The sequence below is a fragment of the Apodemus sylvaticus genome, chromosome 18 (assembly GCF_947179515.1).
Source record: "Apodemus sylvaticus chromosome 18, mApoSyl1.1, whole genome shotgun sequence".
In the NCBI taxonomy this organism is placed as follows: Eukaryota; Metazoa; Chordata; class Mammalia; order Rodentia; family Muridae; genus Apodemus; species Apodemus sylvaticus.
In genome coordinates, this window is record NC_067489.1 from 51,453,258 (window position 1) to 51,474,247 (window position 20,990).

At 36.0% G+C, this 20,990-nt stretch overlaps 1 pseudogene; it reads left to right on the top strand.

Moving 5' to 3' along the window:
• Window positions 1–2,661: 2,661 nt before the first annotated feature.
• The window catches only part of LOC127668470 (KAT8 regulatory NSL complex subunit 2-like), a 128,478-nt pseudogene continuing 110,149 nt past the window's right edge, over window positions 2,662–20,990 (top strand).

The window sequence follows — 20,990 nt, forward strand, 5'->3', positions numbered from 1 at the left end:
TTCTTCCTCATCTCCAAGATGATGTCCCCAATTTCCCACTCCACAAAACCTTTCCACTGCCTGGGGTCTCAAGTCTCTCAAGGGTTAGGTGCATCCTCTCTGACTGAGTGTAGACCAGGCAGTACTCTGCTATATATGTGTCAGAGCCCTCATATCAACTTGGGTATGCTGCCCGGTTGGTGGCTTAGTGTCTGAGAGATCTCAGGTGATTTTTATGATTAAAAATTTCCAGTAGCATAAGATGCTATTTCTGGGGTGGGAAGTGGGAAAGTTTTTCTTGAACAAATATTTTTAGAAAGCCTTATGTATATCAGACTGGAAAGTGCAGAGGCAAAAGAAACAGTGAATTATCAGTTGGTCAGGAAAGTCAGTGTGAGAATGAAAATGATCGATGTGTAAACTAACATCTCAGAACTTACAAAGGGAGGAATAAGGTGTGCATGAAGGAACAGCAGCAGTTGTAAAGGTTGAGGAAGTCACATGAACAGTCAAATATCAGTCCCTCTGAATTCATAGACACTCTCTTTTTTGTGTTGTTGCTAATATAAATTGCTACATTTCATGTAACTGATTATAGTGTTGTATAATATGAAAGGAAAGCCACTCAGAGTTAAACAATATAGAAAGTCATATAAATGTCTGACATTTATATTAAATGCCACCATTAAAATATTCTTTATATTTTGAAAAGGGCTATACAGTTACTTTAGGTTTCAAAAATTTATAATACTTATACTTAGAAATATCAACTAAGTATAGTACTTTAACATCATCAGAGACAACTACTAATTTAAACAATAGATGATTTGTTTTCAGCCATAAATATGGAGGATGCTCAGTATTCTGCAGATAATTCTGTTGTAAAATGTTGACTTCTGGTTCTAAAAGAAGATTATAATGTTTCGAATTCCTTCTAAAGGTTCAGATGAATCAGATTTATAAATGTGTCAGTTTTGGAATCTTCAACTCTGAATGTCTTTTTTTTCATTATAAAATGCTGAAAATGTTATGTTGGCTCTTCAGAATTTATCAAAAATAGAGAAAAATTTCACATTGAGAGCATTTTTATGTAATAAGTTTGTGATTAGAATCTGAAATGATAGGGGTCACGCTGAGGTAAGCAATGGCCCACTAAAGCGGAAACCTGACTTCAGAAGGACTTTTACAAGGACTGTAGTCTTTCAAAAGTGCTCTGGCAGATGAAGACTGTTACTGCTTCCCAGCAAGCTCCTCGTCTTAGCTCTTCTGAAGCAAGTTTACAAACACTCCAGCTGTTCTTTCTCCTATCACAGAAATGTCAGCTGAATTCTACAGAGGCGAATTCTACAAATAGAGGAGCTCTATTGGAAAGGTGAAGCCCTTACCATATGCGATCTTGCCTTGCCAGGAAAACTACTTTCACATCTTGTGGGATACCAGAATTCCACTGCATGCTGCATACTACCATATTTGGTTAAATTTTAGATTCTAAAATAATTTTTTCCCATTCAGCACTATGAATGAGAAGAATCCTCTATTAACATTAGCTTCACTTAAGGAAATATTCCTACAATAATATCCAAACATAATAACTTAAATGAAAAATATATGTCATCAGGCCAAGACAACTCAATGTACAGTTGTAACTGTCAATTTTCTGGGTGTATTATTCACTGCTCTCCCCAAAAGGGCAGAACTGACTGAGAAATACACACACACACACACACACACACACACACACACATACATAAAGGGAATTATTTCATTTTCTTACATGAGATTGTCTGGTGGTCCAACAATGACTCTTCTCACTACAGAAGCAGAGAACTAGTTTCTGCTTAGTCCATAGGTTTGCTAGCACAACAGTCCCAGTGTTGTACAGAAACCTGGTGGACTCTGGAAAAACCACTGGTCATCAGCCCATGTTAGATGTTAGAAGTTTCAATCACGTGGTTTGGTGTCCTCAAAAGATGATGGCAGTTACAGCAACAACAGTAATATCATCATCATCAACAACAACAACAACAACGACGGCGACAACAAAATAGACAGTATACTCCATGAAGATGCCTTTCAAACAAGATAAATACTTGGTCAATGTGATCATTCACAAAGTATTCATGTTTTAATTTATATTTCCACACATTTAATAAAAATACATGGCTATTCCCTTATGAAAATTTTTTCTATAACCCTTCGTAATCATATTCACCCTTCCCCCATCTTACCACAAGCCTAGCCTCTGGCATCTACTAATTTTCCTTTGTATATTTAATTTTATTACTGAGATTATTAAGTTTTATTATATTTGTGATTGAAATTGGCTTTTTTCTCCACTAAGTATTATGCCCTTGGAATTGAATCAAAGCACTGCATTTATAAATACTTGTTTCTCTTTAAAAAGCTACAGAATGTGGTCTATTATTTATGATCACAGTGTAATTAATTGCTTACCAACTGAAGGAAAAAATTATGACTATGTTTTTAAATATTACAAATATGACTCCTGTAAACATTTCTGCTCAAGTTTTTCCTTTTACTCTTTTTCATTAAAAGGAGAGATTTTTCATGCAATATATTTTGCTTATGACTCATCCTCCCCATCTATTCCAGATCATCCCCACATTGCCTTCAGAGAAAAATGTTTATTTCTTGAAAAAAAAAATACTGATTTTACAGTAGATGGCGGAGTTCCCCACTGCTATCTTCACTCCCGGTCTGACAGGACAAGCCGACCCCAGGTACCAAGATATCTCGAGTTTAAGATATCTGGGGATGCAGACCGCCGAGTTGTGGGCTGCTGCCTATGCCCAGGACCTGGGCAGATCAGTGGTTTGTCTGTGTGCCAGAAAGGTGTGGTCCTGTGCCCTGCGGGGTGCCTGTGGGATCCCCGCTGCCATATTCCCTCCCTGATGGAGCAGACAGGCAGCACCAGATCCAGTGGTGTGGAAATAGCATTACGGGCTCACAGGAGGTTCCAGCACCAGTCAGTGACAACAGGACCAACTAACGCCATAGATAACCAGATGGTAAAAGGCAAATGCAGGCATGTTACCAACAGAAATCAAGGCAATATGGCAGTATATGAACCCAATTCTCCAACAACAGCAAGTCCTGGATACCCCAACACACCAGAAAAACAAGATTTGGATTTAAAATCACTGGTCATGTTGTTATTAGAGGAACACAAGAAGGACATAAATAAATCTCTTAAAGAAATACAGGAGAAAAATAACACTTTAACACATGTATGTCATTTAACCTCTCCACAGGTTTAGAATAAATATCTTGAATATTTTTTGTACATCCTTGAGACCTACATTAGGCACTGATATAATTTTTGCTTCAACTTCAATTATAAGTCAAAAGTAAAGAAGAAAGTAGATAGCAGTTGAGTGGCTATTAGATCCTGGGAAGGGACAGTGGATGGCGATATAATAAGAGGATATGGAATGGATGAAAGGGTGCACCTGGGCTCTTTAAAAAGTTTTACAGGTAAATCTTTTTGTTCTATAATGCAGTAGGGTAATGATGATTGATAATAGTCAGTTATATATGTCAAAGTAGGCAGTAGACCCTTTATGCAGTAACTTACAGGTCACACCAAGAGGATGAGGTAAGTTATTTAGATAGATAGATAGATAGATAGATAGATAGATAGATAGATAGATAGGTTAGATAGAGATAGGAAACTTGAATTGGGAAAGCACATGACAGAAGACAGTTCCCACAGGAGTCAGAGGAGGAAAGCATCCTGCAGATATCTAAACAAATTGTTTTCGTGTATGAAATTACCAAAGAATAAATATAAAGTGTTTGGATTTTGAATGTCCAAAGTACAAAAAAACTTTACACAATAGATAGGCTAACTATCCCAATCTGATCTTTGTATTGTGAATGAATTTAAACAGCATGTGGATTGGAGTAGTGCAGTGTTTGTTCTTGATAGATATACATAATTGATAGGTGCCAATAAAAGTTAAAATATGTTTTGCATGCTCTTGTATTTAATGTGTTCTTTGTTCTTTCTTTTGTTCTTCCTCCTTTACCCTGATGTTCCAGATTCCCTGTGTCATTGTCTCTGTGTTTCACCAAGTTCCTCATCATTCTTGAAAAGCAGAATTGCTGGTGTGGTTTTTTTTTTTTTTTTCATGCGAGAATGTCTTAAAATTCTCTTCATTTCTGAGGGAAATTTTGAGTTGGATGAAGAAAATAATATATATGACCATATTTCCTTGTTTGCATGTATAAAATTCTCATCATGAATTAAAAAATAAAAGGCAATGCATTTGTGTGTGTATGTGTGTGAGTGAGTGTGTGTGTGTGTGTGTATGTGTGTGTGTGTGTGTGTGTGTAAGAATAATCAAAGAAAAAGAGGCCATAAACTTCAGGGTGGGAGGGAATGGGTGGGGGTAAGGGGAGAATATCTGGGAGAGGCTGAAGGAAGGAAAATGGGAGAATGATAAAATTCTATTTCAATTAAATATATTAAAATTTTAAAAATAGTATCAGAATTATGAAAGAGCAATATTTTTCTTTCAGAATTTGGAAAATACAATTTTCCTTTGAGAGGGCCTCTGAAGTTTCTGATGGGAAGTCTACTACCATCCTATTTCTTTTTCTGTGATTTGCATATAGTTTACCTGGGGGAGGTGAAGGAAGAAACAAGGAGAGAGCACTCAGACAGTAGAGTTAGTGATCTGGAAAGTGAAATGGAGGAGGAAGGGAAGCTGATTCCAGGATATGAATTCAGTAGCTGAGTTCTGCGAGTAATTGGATTTAGTCTCGATTTCCTGTGGATCCATCGAATGCAGCTTAAAATGTGAAGGATGGATTATTAAACATATTTTTTTTTTGGCTTTTTTAGATTTGGTTTTTTTCGAGACAGGGTTTCTCTGTATAACCCTGGTTGTCCTGGAACACACTCTGTAGACCAGGCTGGCCTTGAACTCAGAAATCCACTTGCCTCTGCCTCCCAGAGTGCTGGGATTACATGCTTGTGTCACCACTGCCAGGCAGAAGGATGGATATTTAGTAACTTCTGAGTCCCCTTGGTTAAGTATTGCCCTGCGAATTCTTATGTGTTTTGAACTTTGATATTTGTGCAAGCAGGAATACAAGGTGTTCCATGCTCAGGAAAGAGATCATGAGACACCCCGTGTAACCTCAGCAAAGTGTAAGGAACTCTTTGCTACAGTGATGATTGTGCTATTGACAAAGAAGATGCTTGGCCGAACACAGTGTATTCTCAGCTTAGACATTCTATTCACATAAAGAAGCTGTGCTGTCCAACTTCTTGATGCTATGTAGCTTGACTCTCTTGGAATTTTGCCAGGAATTTAGAAATCCTTTCAACACCACCTTTCCCACTGCAGATAAAATCACAGAATTGTACAAGTAAGTCTCTTATATAAATTGATGTTGTGTTTGCATGTAACTTGCCATCATTTTCCCAAACAATTTAATTCATCTTTAGACGACTTATGTAATACAGGGCAAATGTTACTTAATTTATTGCTATACTCTACAGTTTTGAGAGTAATGACAAGAAAACAGTCTTCATATGTTCAAAGCTGAAGCAGTCATTGAATGGCTAGCTACATGCTGTCTTCAACCCATAGATCCAGAAGCTCTAGCTATGATTCTAGGAGGCATGTTTTACCTCGGAAATTCTTCCTTGGATCTCCGTCCATGTGTTGCCTCGCTTTCCATGGAGTTGTCATGCAACAATCATCACCTCTCAGAGGGCAACTGAGTTCAAGTGGTCTTGGATTCTGTCATCCTTCATCTCTTTCAGTCTCTAAGGACTCATCTTCCTGAGTCAGGCTGCTTCCACTTAGAAAGAAAACATCTTATTCCATTCCCTTCCTGAACAAATTGAGCTTCTTCCTTGTGCAGACCCTTTTGGGTGAAAGACTGGAAAAATCATGCTTGTATTCATCCAAGTCTTGTGTAATTGTGACTCCAAACAAATAATTCAATATTGTTTGAAAGATTATTCAGAGAAAATTATTCTCTTGGAATGTTGCATTTTAATAACTTTTAATTCTGTTTTAATTCCTTTTAAATATTCAGACTCCTTGTTAGACAACTTATCCTTGTGACTCTTTATCTGTCAAGGATTTTCTCCTGCAACACAAGGAACCATCCACATAATCAGCTGGAAAGTACTTTTCTCTTGAGGCCATATTTTCCAGATTGTACAACTGCCCAAAATTTATGATAGATGAGCTTATTAGACCATAGCCAGGGTGAACATTGGAATGTGCTATTTTTAGAGATAACATCATAAAATGGCAGCTCTGATTGAATTATATTTTGGCCATGTTATTTGGCTAAGAGAATGCTCTTAATTCCTCATTGCATGTCATTAAGGGGACAGCAACATTTGACAGTCAGAGTCTGTCCTAGTAACACCACTCTCAGTATAAAAATTAATAGGTCTTCACTTTACTTAAATATGTCCAGAATAAGTCAATAAATTACCCTTGAATATTGAATATGAAGCAGCATCCTATTGGAATTTTAAGTGTTTTGTATCTGTAAGGCTATGTTGTTTATAAGACAATGTTTGGATGCAACATACTTTGAGAATCTTTTGAGCTTTGTTTGCCAGGAATTTCTGGCTTGTTGCAAGTCTTTATCAACTATGTGTCCAGATGGTCAGTTCCTTGGTTGCCCAGAGACAGGAGTTGAAGCTTGTTTTTGCATGAGCACAGTCTATGGAAACAAGTAAAGCAGAGGTTTTTCCAGAAGATTCCATGGACAGAATGTTACCAAGTCTCAAATGCTCCAAAGGCTGGACATGAATTAGCATATTACTCTGTCCCATTTAAATTGAATTTTTCCATAATATTACCATCAACTGATATGCAGCAGTAAGTAACTTTTTAAGATAGAGAAAAGTTTTCTGATTTGTATCTGAATAAGAAAGTTCGAAAGGCAGGGAAGACAGACACATTTTCTGGCCAATGTTTGAGTGCCTTGTGTTTGGGTCAAGACAATTGCATAAGGTGTTTTGAAGTGTGAATATTTTACATGAATGTATATTGCTTTTTTAGAAAATTAGTCCAATTCAACATGAATTACATTGATGTCAACTTTTAATGAAAAACTTCATTTGAGTTAACCTTGTATCTTGAGATCTCTGTGTTGGTGGAAAGTCTGCCATTTTATTAAGTGTAACATAATAACTTAGGCTTCTAATTGTTGTAAAATATCTAGAACCAATTACACCAATCTCTAGGCTATTCCGCAAATGAATCCGCACCATGCAAAGCAACTAGTTTCCATACACAGTCTTGTTCCTAGCCTATAAAAGAAGTCTTTGAATTTTCTTATGTTAATAAATTTTAATGTCGCTATCACTGTCAGTTAAGCTGATTTTGGTTTATAGTCAATTAAACATATTTGAAATATGGAATTTGAAGATTGTGGTGTAAAGAGAACATCTGTCCATTGAATGTGAGTGTGTAAACTTCTACAACCATGGTGGAAATCAATGTGGCAGTTACTAGGCAAGATGGGAATTTTTCTATCTCATGAGATGGCTGTTCCACTCTTTAGCATGTGTTCAAAGGTGTTTTACCCTACCGCCAATCATGTTCATTGCTGCTTTAGTCACAATAGACAGAAATTGGAAACAATATAGATGTTCCTCAATAGAAAAAATGAATAAAAATACAATACTTTTACACAAAAGTATATTATTCAGCCATTAAAAGAAATTAAATCATGAGATTTATAAGTGAATGAATGAAACTAGAAAAAATAGGATTACCTATTGAGGTAAACCAGATCCTGAAAGACAAATATGGAATATAATGGCTTATATAATGATATTAGCTTTTAAGCAATGATAACCAAGCTACAAGTTGAAGAAAGGACCATGGAGATTTAAGTATAAAGTAAAGGACTTGGGGTAGGTAACAGATATATCTCCTTAGGAAAGTGAAATAGAATAGATAGATATGGATCGATGGGGCATTTGAACTGGAAGATCAGGTGGGGGGGGGAGATTAAAGAGGGATGAGGATATATATATATATATATTGACCAAAGGGGTTCCATGGAAATTTCCGAACAACCCAAGCTTGGCAAAGAATATAAGATTTTCTCTACAAACTGGGGGCAAGGATCCATTCCTGAAGATAATACCTAGTGAACTCATTGAACATGAGAAGTCAGGCCACTGCCCTCATAGAGCCTTCACCCCTCAGTTCTAACATCTTTGTAGAGGGTACTCTGCATGCTACTGAAATAGCAAAACTTTGTACAAACAATTTAGCCTCAAAATCTTTGATCTACTTAGAAGGCAATGGTGTCAAAAAGCTTATGGGAATAATCAATCAATATTTGATTTGACTTAAACCTTACTCCACGAGAAGACCCAATACCCAACACTGCTTGTGTGACCAATAACCTAAAACTAGATAGTCCACAGACCTAGGGTAAAAATAAAAGCAGCAATAAATTGACTCAAGAACATTTCTGCTATATTCATAAGACAGGTGCACTGCTCAGCCATCATTAGAAAAATTATCTCCCTCAGTAGACTGGTACAAAGACAAAGGCCCACAGCCAGACATTATGTGAAAGACTGAGAGTTTGGAGCACTAAGCTTCAAGCTTGGTATCTACCTCAAGTCCTTCTTTTTGGGAAGGGAAACATTGAATTAAAGGAGGTAAAAAGAATGTTAGAGACAGGGGGGTGGAGGACACAAAGAAAACAAGACCTGCTAAAGTAACATGATCCATACATATATAAACTCATAGAGAATGAGTCACCCTCTACAGGTCATATATATATAGAGTCACCCTCTACAGGTCATTTATATTTATATAAAATGGCTTTTGGTTTAATGTTTTTATGGGATTCTCCAGTGAACAAATGGGTCTCTTTGATTTGTCTTGTCCAATTCTGATGTATTTATTAGTTTTTGTTCTAGATTACTATATTTTATTTTTATTATCCCCTGGAAACCTATTTTTTCTAATGTGAACAGAAAGAGAACGGATGTGTCTGGAAGAAGGTGAGGGGAATCAAGATGGTGGATGGGAGAGGAGGTGAGGGGGATCAGGACGGTGTTTGTGAGAGGAAGTGAGGGAGGACTGGAAGGAGTAGAGGAGCAGGAAACTGTAATCAGAATATATTTTGTGAGAAAAATATTAATTTTGACAAAAAAGCCCCAAATCATATAATCCTCACCCATGGCCCCAGAGGGCCAAATCCCCATTAAATACTTTTCACAGCACAAATGACTCTGCTTTAGGCAGACTTCTGGGTTCCTATGTTCACATATGAACATGTAATCCCTTTAGCTCATCACTACAATCCTCTGACTACCATCACAATGAAGAACATAATAGATATAATATAGATTTGAGCAATGTGAAAGCTGAATTACTTAGAGAGCTTCAGAATAATTATTCTTTATTTTAATTTCTTTTGAAATTTTGCAACTTTATCTCCTTGTCTCAGTCTGGCCTGATTAATTGCCTTTATTCACAATGTTTGTTGAAAATTGTTCCACTAATAAAGCATTGCAAACACAAACAGTTAGAAATAATTTGGAGAATTTAACATAATTATCAAAGTATCTGGAGAATGAGTTTTTGTGGTTATTTGATGCTTGTGAACTTTTGAAAATGTCTGGTCTCTTGGTACAGAGAGAAATAATCTTGACTCACAAAACTAGTTTCCTACCCTCTCTGAAAATGTGTGTACTTGATATTAAAATAGATATTATTTTATATCTATTTTATATTTAAAAATATATTTGAGCCTCTAGTTTATGTCAGTTGACTTAGATGATATCTTCCTCATTCATCTTTCTAGGTCGACCCTTAAACATTCTTCCCTTCTCTTGTGAATTTCTCCTGAATTTCTGCATCTTCAAATGGCACATTTGTTAATAGCTGTGTTATATTGGTAGATACAGTATTTTCATACTTGATACATTTATTTATCTTAAAATGGAAACCCAATAAAACAGCATTATAGTGATTGTGGTCATATAAATGCTGCTGTCTCCAGAGCTACACAGTGCACCAAGTCTCATGCCACTACTTAGGTTATCCAAATCTAATCAAAAGGATCCTTCTGAAACTCACTGAAATGGACTTTCTCCAAAAGAAATGTCACATTCCACCACTGTGTTCTTTCCATTTTAGTACTGTATTCTTTTCACCTTTGTTTCTTCTAAGTTATACTAGAGCATGCAAGAGTTACATGTTGATTCCATCTTTGCAAAGGTACAGGATGCTCAAGTGAAGATCAGTTTTCATTGGAATTCTTAGGTCAGTTGCCTGCTCTTGATCATGATTTTAATGCCCTTAAAAATCTTGAGTCTCTGACTGCTTCTTTCCTGGGTTTCATTCTCTTCATTGTACATATTCGAGTACTTGATGATGTTATATCTAAATGGTGTGGTTTAAATAGGAAACATTGAACATTGTTGCTCTGACTAAGGTACAGTCTTGGGAGGCTATGATGCTTTGGGGACTGAGTCCTGGCTGGTACAAGTGGTCCCCTAGTGTGGGGCTTGATGGGCATATCCATTTCTGGTTCCTTCTTCAATTTCCTGCTTCCTGGTTTGTCAAGATGAATGCATCACCCTTCTTAGCAGCCAACATTGCAGAAGTGAGTCACACAATCAAAACATTACTTCAGTTAGTTTGTATTCATTCAGTCACTGTGTAGAGTAAAACTGTAGTCTTTGCATGCAATGCTGTAAGTTGTTATTGTTGTAAAATAAACCATTGTATTTTGATTAAGCCTCATGTCTGAGCCAAAGTCTAGCAGATTCATAAAACATAATGAGAAAGGAATGAAAATCACTATAGAAATCTGTTAAACAGAAAATAACATTTAAAAGAAAGAAAAGGAGTTACCAAATAGTTAAGAATCAATGAAAATGAAAAGAAGCACTACTTTACAACTATTGTTAATAATTACATTAAGTATAAATAAATAGATACGAAGACCTAAATTGGAGGGAAGGGATGACAGTACAAGACCCAATTATTATGCCTATATTGAATTCACATTCTCAGTTAAAAAATGAAAGCATGAGAAAAAATACCACACAAATAGAACACAAAAGATAGACAAATGGACTGTTTTATCTCTGTTAATATAGAAGTTAAGTAAAAATCTGTCACAAGACACACAGAAGATCATTACATGACATTAAGCCGATCTGTCAATTTATCACATAAGCTTGAAAATAAAATCATTTCCCTCTTTACAATGCTCCTTGCTATTGACATTTTCACATTCTTTTCCTTATTTCACATTTTTCAAATTAACTCCATTAATCTGCTTGGTTTGTTTATCAATGACTTTAGTTGACTTGGCCTTTTGTTAGGCACTGTGGTATACCAGCATTACTTCAGATGCTAAAATGCCTGAAAAGCAATATGTTTTGGAAAAGTTGAACAGGATGTCAATATGTAATGACAATAAAAACATACTTTTTATAATATTCTAGTAAGAGGAGTGAAGAGTAACCAAAAATTAAACAAAGGCTGAATTTGTACATATGAGTTTAAAAATATATGAATATCTGGAGCATTAGCTTAATTAGTAGTGTTTTAACAGTTTATCCTCTATTGTGTGTTTCAGATCTGACCATATTCTTTCTATCTTTCTATCTTGCTGTGTGACCTTCCTAAGGAAACAAGAGAAGACAGCCATTCACTTCAGACAAAACACCAAATACAAGCCAAAGAATTACTTTAAGTCTTGGTTGGTAATCCACTGAGTTTCTTGGGGTTATTTTTAGGATCATAGGTGGAGAGTTACTCACCTGGTTATGGCTGCCTCAAAAGTAGCACTGTCCTGAAACCACTCACCCTTAAAACACATCCCTGAAGCTCTCTCAATAACTTGTCTTCAGATCACCTAGTCAGTCTTCTCTTGCCAGAAATTGTTTATTGCTTTTTTAGCCACAGGAAGGATCTTTCTCATCTTATCACTATCTGAAATCTTGAGTCTTGTAAATTTTACTAGATTCTTGGATTTTTAAAACGAACATCTCAATTTTTAGAAAATGACCAAATAACATTATGAAATACAACTTGTTTATACACCCACCAGTGACATTTGGTTATTTTTCAGGATTCTATTTATGAACCCAATTCATAATATTGTTTATGTATTCCTAATTATTATGAAGGATACTATACTGATTACTACCTTATCATTGGTAATCAATCTTTGGACTAGGATCTACATTGTTCAGGATCCTAGGTTATATATAACAAAAACCTAACACCATCTATAGGTGGTGCTGTTGAGCGCACTATCCCCATAGGACAGGCATTTATTTATGGTATATGCCCAGGAGTAGTATAGCTGGGTCTTCAGGTAAAACTACTTCCAGTTTTCTGAGAAACCACTAGATTGATTTTCCAAGTGGTTGTCCATGTTTGCAATCCCACCAGTGATGGAAGAGTGTTCTTTTTGCTCCACATCCTTGCCAGCATGTGCTGTTTTTAATCTTAGCCATTCTGACTGCTGTGATATGGAATCTCAGGGTTGTTTTGAAATGCATTCCCCTGATGACTAAGGATATTAAGCATTTCTTTAAGTGCTTCTTAGTTGAGAATTCTCTGTTTAGTTCTGTGCCCCATTTTTTAATTGGCTTATTTGGTTTGTAGGAGTTTAACTTCTTGAATTCTTAATATATTTTGTATATTTGGGCTCTGCCAGATGTAGGGTTAGGGAAGTTTTTTTCCCCAGTCTGTAGGCTGCCATTTTGTCCTGTTTACTATGACCTTTGCTTTACAGAAACTTTTCAGTTTCAAGAGGTCCTATTTATCAATTGCTGATTTTAAGGCCGGAGCCACTGATGTTCATTTAAAGAGATTGTCTCCTGTACCAATGTGTTCAAGGCTCTTTCTCATTTTCTCTTCCATTAGGTTTAGTGTTTCCAGTTTTATGTTGAGGTCCATGATCCACTTCATCCATTTTAACTTTTAAAAGACTGATTATATAGACCTTTCTAAATATCATCAATTTATGTAGGTGCCTTCTTTCTCTTTCTCAATGAAGGAAATATTTAAGTTTAGTGTTAAAATTATCAAAAATAAACAATACTTTCACATTCACAAAGGAAAACTCACTAAAAAAGGAAGGTTTTAAATCTTGTAAAAATTTACACTTAATAGAATAGTTTGACATTCTTGAGATGCTAAATACAGTTTAAAAGAGTTTGCTTTCATGTTGAATTGGAAAAAATGTAAGAATGGAAGCTTCAGTTGTATTTTTAAACTACATTATCCCTGTGTTGTCTAGTTTTATGTCAGCTAGACACAATCTATAGTCATCTGATAGGATGAAGCTTTAATTGAGAAAATGCCTTCATAGATATCGTTGAAGTTTAATTTTTAGATTTGTAATTGCTGGGGGAAGGACCAGCCCATTTTAGGTGGTGCTATCTCTGGGCTGGAAGTCCTGTGTTCTATAAGAAAGCAGGCCATAGAAGCCATGATGAGCAAGCCAGTAAGGAGAACCCTTTCATGGTTTCTATCTTAACTTCTGTTTCCATATTCCTCTCTTGTTTGAGTTCCTGTCCTGATGTCCTTTGATGAACAGTGATAAGGAAAGTAAGCCAAATAAACCTTTATTTCTCAACTTGCTATTTTGTTTGTTTGTTTTATTTTAATTTCTTCTTTTTAATTATTTTATTTACATTTCAAATGTTGCCTCCCCTTCCCAGTCCCCCCTCCAAGAGTTCTTCACCCCATATCTCCCCCCTTTTGCCTCTGAGAGGGTGCTTCCATACCTATCCACCTCTTTCACCTACCCCTCCCACCTCAACTCCCCCTCTTGGCATCCTCCTTCCCTGTGGCATCAAGTTTCTATAGAATTAGGGTCATCCTTTCATACTGAGAACTGACAAGACAATTCTCTGCTACATATGTGCCTGGGACCACAGACCAGGCCGTGTATGTTCTTAGGCACTGGTGTCTTAGTCTGTGGGAGCTCCCTTGCATCCATGTCAGTTGACACTGTTGGACTTTCTCTGGAGTTACCATCCCCTTTAAGCCCCTTTCATCCTTACTTCAACTCTTCCATAGGGGTCCCCCACCTCAGATCAATGGTTGACTCCAGCTGCTAGTAGAGCCTCTCAGAGGACAGCCATGCTAGGCTCCTGTCTGCAAGCACAACATGACATCAGTAATTCTATCAGGGTTTGGTGCTCACCCATTGGATTGATCTCAAGTTGGGCTTGTCAATGGATGGCCTTTCCATCAATCTCTGCTCCATTTTTGTCCTGCATTTTTTGACAGGAACAATTCTGCGTCAAAATTTTGAAGGTAACTTGCTGACCTCAGGTGCTGTCTCTGCACTCTCAGACATTTGGGCTAAGGTCATCCTCATTGAGTCCTGGGAAACTCTCACATCCAAGGTGTCTGGGACTTTCTAGAGTTTCCCTCACCCCCACCCCCACCCTCCACAGCTGCATAGTTCCATTCATTCTCCTGGTCCTCTGGGCTTCTCTTTGGTCTCCCTGTATACTTGAACCTCAACTACCTTTTTGAACATAGTGTTTCATCACAGCAATAGATATCTTGAATAAGACTTTAAGTGGATAAATTGAAACCTTGACTAGAATGTAGAATAGTAGTTTGACTTAAATTAATAGTAACTGAAGAATAAAAAAAGCTTTAATTTTTAGATAATAAAATATATTTTCTTACTTCCTTCCTCAAAATATATAAATTGATGTTGTAAACAAAAGAGCAAACAATGAAAACATTATAGATTATATGCTTTCTTTATAGCAGAATGCATTCATCTCTATAAAGAGGTGATTGTCTCTTGATTGTCTCACAGGTAGATCTCTCACAAGAAAGTAAATTGTGATAAGAGAAGTAAAAGAATTATGTGCAAGCACACATATGCATGTGTTTGTGCATGTGTGTGCATATGCATTTTTTGTGTGTGATGTTTATTTGCACACATGTATATGTGCCTGTGGAGGCCAGAAAAGGTCACATGATATGGATGTTGTATCCTTTTCAAGAATAGCAAGCACCCTTAACTAGTGAGTCCTAGCTCTAGACACATAAAAAGATTTTGATGTAAATAAACTCATGGCAATAATGAATCTTTCATAAGAAGTCAATAGATAATGAATCTACTGTGGCATGCAATGATAATATAATTATTAACACATTCATTGGTAGTTAAACAAGATGGAGTAAAGATGGAAGGGAGTGTACCACTTTGTAAAATGTCCCTGTACTTAAGGAGAGTGAGGGAGTAGATTATTAAATTATGTGACTATCTCTGAGTGCCATTAATTTCATTGAATCAAAATAATGAGACACCCAAGATGATCAATTGCCAATTAGGAGTATCAATTTTTAAAAAGAACCTCCTTGGCAACATTTAATAAAGCTGAATCTACAAATGGATAGCAGATTCACATCTGGAAATTGGGATCAAAACTATAGAAGACCAAGATAGTGCTAAATGGTGAAGTTTTGCATCTGGATCTGATAGTTTTAAGTACACATGATACTATAGTGGATACATATAAAGATTTTTAACGATCACAGCGGATTGTATAGTAGGAAAAACAGAACATAGCATCACAAGAACACAAGCATCAAGTCTGAGAGGCTTCTGTGTACAAATATTTAGACTCTTCCTCTATATGCCAAGGCAGGCTTATCTCTGGAATGAACCTCTAAGGTTTATTCAGTTAAACAGGTTTATTCAGTGGAACAGAAAATTTATTCATGATGATTATAGCCACATTCAATATAGGGGATAATTTTTCAGTCATATGATAAATTTGGCTGATGGAAGTATTAAGTCAAAAAATACCACAATCAATATACAAAAGAAAAAAGTTACTGGAAAAATTAGTAGCATGTCTGGAGAAACTGAAAGTAAATTTGGTTTAATAGGAGGGGTCAAATGTAAAGTTGAAAAGCTTGTCAGGAAAAGCATAAACAGCAAAATGTTGGAACATTTTAAAGAAGCAATAACTGCCTCCCCACTCAAAAGAAAAACAAAATTAACAAACTAGTCCAGTTATGCACAAGTTTGATAAGATGAAAAATTAAAAAGACTCTTGGCATGGATAATATTGGGGAAAATTATAGGGAATATTAAAGAACATGGTGACTTTTATAGATGGGTTACATACATTTCGTATTAAGAAACACAATTAGAACTTTAGATGCTAAGGGTGTAATCTTATGATTTTAAGTTATGAAATTAGTTGTCAAGTGAACACAAACAAATTTTTCAGAATTGATTTTAATGGTCAACTTAATAGGATTGATAATCACCATAGAAACATACCATGAGTGTATTTATGAGAGAGTTTCTAAAAAGGATTAACTGAAGAGGGAGACAAATCCTGAAGGTAGATAGTGCCCTAGCATAGGTTGGGGCCTGGGCTTAATAAAAAGAAAGAAGTGAACTGACGTCTATCATTCATCTCTTTCTGCTTCCTGACTTTGGAAGTATGTGGCCCACTTTCATCACCATGAGTTTGCTGACATGGTGGATGTATCTCTTCTCTTTTTACATAACACTTAATTACTTGAGAACTGCAAATATTTTGATCATATATGCTCAAAACTTTCCCCGCTAACTCATCCACCTTCCCAACATCTCACAACTTTGTGATCTCTTTTCACGGTTTTGAGACCCTTTGAATCTATTTGTCCTGTCCAAATACAACATTCTTGATTTGGGGGGCATTCTACTCAAGTGTGACTGCTCTACTGTGAGCCACACCTTTCAAGAAAATTGACCCCTATTTAACAGAAGCCACCAACTGTCCATAGCTCTTCAGTGAGGTGTGGGTATTCATGAGTCCTGGCTTACTTCAGGTCACAATATTGAGTGGTTTGATTTTGTGGGGGTCGTAGTCATGCAGCTACTGTGAGTTCATGAGAGTATCTCTCCTATTAAGTCTAGAAAATATTTTGCTCTGGTCCTTCTTAACCTCTGACTCTTCAATCTTTATACCTCTATGATCCCTGAAATGTAGTGTGTGTGTGTGTGTGTGTGTGTGTGTGTGTGTGTGTGTAGTTGTATTATTTGTGGCAGAGCAATGCACAGACAGTATTCGGTACTCCATCCAGTCATGGTGAGTTCTGCAACAACCACTGTCCAATGTGCACTCAATATTTTTCATTACATTTGAATGCTACACTATTTTATGATAATGGAGATATGGATGTAGTGGTCAATTTATTTAGCAAGATAATGGTAATAGGTTGGCCTATTGGTGCCTATAAAATCCCCAACCTTATGTTCTTAGCCATATCTATAGTTCCAGGTACACATTTTCTCCTGTGACATTAAAGCCAGTTAGAAAATAATTGGTTATACCCCCTATAACAATGTGCCACTGGTGCACCCACATTCTATTTTGCCACAGTGGCTGTTATTGTAGTTTACAGGCTCCACAGTTATACTTTCTTGGGTTGTGACCAAAATTGGAGCCTTCATTTCTTAAGTTGGTTTTATCAGATATTTTGGTTACCACAAGAAGAAAGATAATATTCCAAAATTTATTGACTGTCCACTATCCTTTTAAATAGTCCATCCGTCTATACATAAAAAAAAGAAGTGAGAGTTTAAAGTTTTCTTTTTAAGGCAATAGAAAGTGCACAAACATTTTCCTTACTTAGAAACTCACAATAGAAAATTAAAGAGCAATTTGTTTGAACAAGGATAAAGGATTTGCAAAGAAATTTCTCTTTGTAACAGATGGAAACCATTACAGAAGACCATTGTCAATCAAAATACAGAGTTCTGGAGCCTATTTCCAAAAGATATTTCTATAAAAAATGTCTGCACCTAATTCTCAGAGAGCAGTGTGGAAGAAGGGACAGAGAGTTGTAAGAGCCAGAGAAACAGGGATTTGTTGTGAAAGTGTTTCTCTTAGGATTGCCCGTGTTTGAAATCATAAAATAATAACAGCATGACTGCCTAGCATAAATGCAACATAGACAACAAAACACATGCCAAAGTGGATTGGAGAAAACCTGAGAGATCTCAACTCTGTGCAAAAGTCCATGTAATAAAGGAATGCTCAGAGCTAGAGAAGTAGTCTTACCCACAGAAGAATACATCAATTGATTATCCAATATCAAATGGTCAGACCTGAAAACATACAAACAAGTAACATTGCACAGACAGAGCTATTTATACGTAGGAATACATATGTATGCATACATGCAACAACAATTACAGAGAAAGTAATTATGGTGGGTCACAACCATCTGTAATGGGAATCTGACGTCCCCTACTGTTGTGTCCAAAGAGAGTAAAAATGTACTCACACACATAAAATAAATAAATACATCTTTGAAAAAAAAAGAGTTTGCTTTGTTTTTTTAACATTTTTATATTTTGGATTACACCTAACATATAAGAGTTGTAAAGAAATATGTAGATCAAAATGTACATACATTATCATATAGGATTGTTTAAGTTTTTTATCATATTAAAACTTTGTTAAAACTATTAACATCAAAACTCAAAATAGATATTACTTTGTCTTCATAAAAAGAATAGCATATATATGATATGCTTTTGCTTATTTTATCTTATTTTATTTACATTTCAAGTGTTATCCCCTAATATCCCTAACCCACTTTCCCCCTCTCCCAGAAACCCCTTCTTCTATGCCCCCTCCCCTGCTTCAATGAGGTTCCTACACCCACTCCCACCTCCTTGCCCCCGATTTCCCTACACCTGGCCATCTATCAAACCTTCATAGTACCAAAGACCTCCCCTCCCATTGATGTCTGACATAGCTGTCCTCTGCTATATATGTATCCAGGGCCATGTGTACTCCTTGGTTGGTGGCTTAGTCTTTTATTCAAGGTTTGTCATGTACAATAATGAGAATCCTGAAGCTACAAGTTTACTCTATGATACATCCTGATGTTCCCTGGATGTGGTGCTTACATGCACAATGTTTTATTTTACCAGCTCAAATATTAACCAGTCTTCCACGTATTTTGCTATGAATAGTAATAGTACCTTTCATTATGAAAGAGTTATGAAGTTAAGTTGGGCATAGTCAGATATAGACAAATATTCTGTTTTAATCATAAAACAAACAACTTCTGGGTAAAATCATGCCTGTCAGTGTACCATATAGTATAGTCCAAGAAGACAGTAAACACACATATATTAAATGAATAAAGCACTTTCCTGTTACAAAACAGTTTATGATGTTCTCTTCACTACACATTTTCATAAACATGAATTTTACCTCTGTGTGGAGAAGGTTACGTTCTAAGAAAAATAAGTGTTATTTCCACTTGGAATAATTTTCTTTAGAAGGTCTAAGGAAGATGAATATCAAGGAAATTGAATAATAAAAAGTTATATCTTTTTAACTGACCGAGGTGTAATATTCACCACCTTGCTTCTCACTGTGTACTTGAAGTAACTATTAGTATCTACCTAAGAATGGGTAAAGAAAGTCATCTTTCATTTATCTTCATTTATAAAATATATAGTAAAGCATTAGACACATCACAATAAAAGTCTTATAAATGTATTCTTTCCACCCTTTTAATTTATAGTTTATCTTTTGTAAAAGAAATAATCCAAACTATTAAAAACAAAGCAGAATATTGAATGGGCCTTTTCATATGTGTGCAAATTCTTGGGTCGCAAAGAGATTGCTGACTTTCACTAATGGAAGTATCTGTACTAAGGATATTGCAACTAGCCCAGAGGCAACAGCCTTCCAAACCAAGGTACATTCTTAACATCATTAATGTCAACTGTTTTGTTTAAGAGGATAGCATACATGTTTATGTTTGCATGATGTCCAAATGTGTCTATAGTGTGCTCATGTGACTCTTCTAGTCTTGGGCAGTTGACTAGAAATAGAAAATTATTCCTCAGTCAGATAACTGCAAATGAGAAACTGGGCTACTGTCTCTTCAACTTTCACTTCCGGACACCTTGGATTTCTGTACTACCTAACTCTATTTTAAATATTCAGTTATTGACTCAATAGACCATAAAAACTGATTTTTCTCTGTACTCCATGAGAAATAGAGAGCCATCAATGTTGAAGACATTGCTGTAGTTTATTTTTGTAGCAAAGTACACTAAATAAATCTATTGTGTTGACTTAAGCTGGATGAAACATGCTAGTAATGACCACACTGATTTATTTTTCCAGTTGTAGCAAAGGGTGTCTTTGTGTTCCAAACAGATATGCTGAAGGAAAATGAACGCAACCCACTCATTTATAGAATTCTTGAGCCTGAGGTGAAATTATCTCAGAAAAATTAATAGATATTTTCATGGATGTTGTTCTTCCCTAGAGAAAAACAGTGATGATTCCAGCACTTGTGGAAAACAACTTAGGATGCCAGTGAGTTCCAGGCCACTGGCAAAGGCCCATCACCAAACTGAGAATTTTCTATTTCTTGATGATAGATATTCCAGGTCAAATGGCTGTATTAGAAAGAACCTCGCTGTTTTGAAATGTAGAACACAAAAGTTTGGGTAGATAAGCTTGTGTGGTGCCTAAGACAATTACCTCACTAAGTTAAAAATACCATTCAATATTATACATTATAATCTGGATATGTGCTACTGATGGGAGGAGATTGATAAAGCCACATAAGGGATCCTAGAAATCATTAGTTTGTTTCTGTGTATTGTAATCTAAAACTTATACTCTAAGTGGTAACAAATAACTGGTAAAAGCCAAAAATGTTTTGTCAAGAGTTTTTCTGGGCAGTTATACAGATGGTTTGATGATAAGATCTAAATGGAATTTTTTATTGTTTTTGAGGAATGAAATAAAGGATAGTGTAGTCTGGTAGATGAGTGAATTGCAAGGTTCAGAAGGTGGTATATAATATTTGGAAGAATACTAACCAGAATACTTTAAATATAGGCTATGGCAGACAAAGGGAAGTTGTGCTTGGTATGGTTTGGAAAAGGTTGTTTGTTGCCTTTGCACTGAGGAAGGTCAAGAATATTGTGATGTG